This window comes from Eurypyga helias, unplaced genomic scaffold (assembly GCF_000690775.1).
Source record: "Eurypyga helias isolate BGI_N326 unplaced genomic scaffold, ASM69077v1 scaffold25909, whole genome shotgun sequence".
NCBI lineage: Eukaryota > Metazoa > Chordata > Aves > Eurypygiformes > Eurypygidae > Eurypyga > Eurypyga helias.
The window spans coordinates 1-1,642 of record NW_010271788.1 but is presented as its reverse complement, the minus strand read 5'-3'; positions in this window follow the sequence as shown (position 1 = coordinate 1,642).

Below are 1,642 nucleotides of genomic sequence, written 5' to 3'. Positions count from 1 at the left end.
TGTCACAGCAGTGCCAGCCGCAGAGGTGCAGTGGAAATGCTCTTCAGCAATAACATCTGTATTTCACCTGCTGGAACAGCATGTGAGTGACTGCTGTAGCTCGTTAGGGGGGGAGCGGCCCACATCCAACCCCAGCAGCAGCAAAGCACTCGGAGGAGCAGTCTAACAACTTGCTGAACGCAGCCCTAATGAGGAGGGTTTCCATGATGAAGCAGAGGGTTTTGGTGCAGAGCCCCAGGTCTGTCCCCATTGAAAGAGTGGTAGGTCACTGGAACAGGCTCTCCAGGGAAGCAGTCACGGCACCAAGCCTGTCAGAGTTCAAGGAGCGTCTGGAGGATGCTCTTAGTAATGTGGTTTCATTTTAGGTTAGCCCTGCGAGGAGCTGGGAGTTGGGACTTGATGACACTTAAGGGTCCCTTCCCACTTTAGATATCCTAAAGGGCTGAGGGCAGCACTCCAGCAGCCTTTGAGACTCAGGACAGCTGGCTCTGTGCAAGGGCAGCTCAGACCAACACACGCCCCGCGCAAGAGTGTGCTCGGGAGCAGGGCCAGGGCTGCCAAAGGTGGGGATGCAGTGCCCCAGCAGGGCCACCACAGCCAGAGCACTGGATGGGCTCCCTTCGCCATGGGGATGCACAGCACCGCTCCATGCTATGTCTATAGCCTCGCACAAAGCAGCACCTGCTTTCCCCTCCATCCCTCTCAGGGACACAAGGGTCTGTTTCTCTCCTGCGGCGGGTGATGTTGGTTTGACTGATTCTTCAATAAAGGCTGTCACACCCGCCCCGGCCTCACAGCTCATGACCCATCCTCATCCCTTCCTAGACCCCCATGCACACTGCCATGGGGTCAGCCCCCTCAGGATGGTCCCTGCCCCTGCCCGTCTGCTCCCACACATCTTCCTCAGCTACGGGAGGCCTGCCCAAGCCTGGATGCAAATTCAGGGTCTGATGGGGTCAGCGTGACAGGCCCCACTGCAGCTGTCACAGAGGGACCGCAAGGACAAGAGAGTCCCGAGGCTGAGCCATGCCTGTCGGGCTCTGCGGAGCCAGCAACTTCCAGGGCCAGCAACTCCCTGCTCCCCTCAGGTCCCCACACTGACCCACCAAAGGGACACTCACAGAAACCCAAATGTCTCCTTTAATCTGTCCATGCCCTGAGATGCCAAACAGAAATGCACATACCCGAATCTGGAGCCAAATCCACGCTGGGAGAAGTGAGTGCCCCCTGCCCTCTCCTTCCCCCACGGCGGGCACGCGGCGCACCCCATGCCCTCCTCCCACCAGCCTCAGTGCCCTGGGAAGGGACACCCTCCCCACTGCCCCCTCTGCCTCCGGGGAGCCGACGTCAGCTGAAAAAGATCTCCCTGACGTATTTCAGAACATCGTCCTCGGAGTCCTGCCAGCCTGCCGTCCCTGCGCCGGGAGGGGAGCGCGGAACCGCACCGCGGTCCCTGCCGTTTCCCGCACCGGCTGCGCTTCCCGGAGCATCCTCTGGTGTCGGCTGGAGCTCCCGCTCCTCTTCGCTCCCGGACCGGGCCTTCTCCTCACCTTCCCGGCACCGCAGGTTCTGATCAAAGGGAAAACAGCCGGACCCTGCTGTGCGCACCGTACCCCGGGAGCACCCCAAGGGGCGGGGGGGT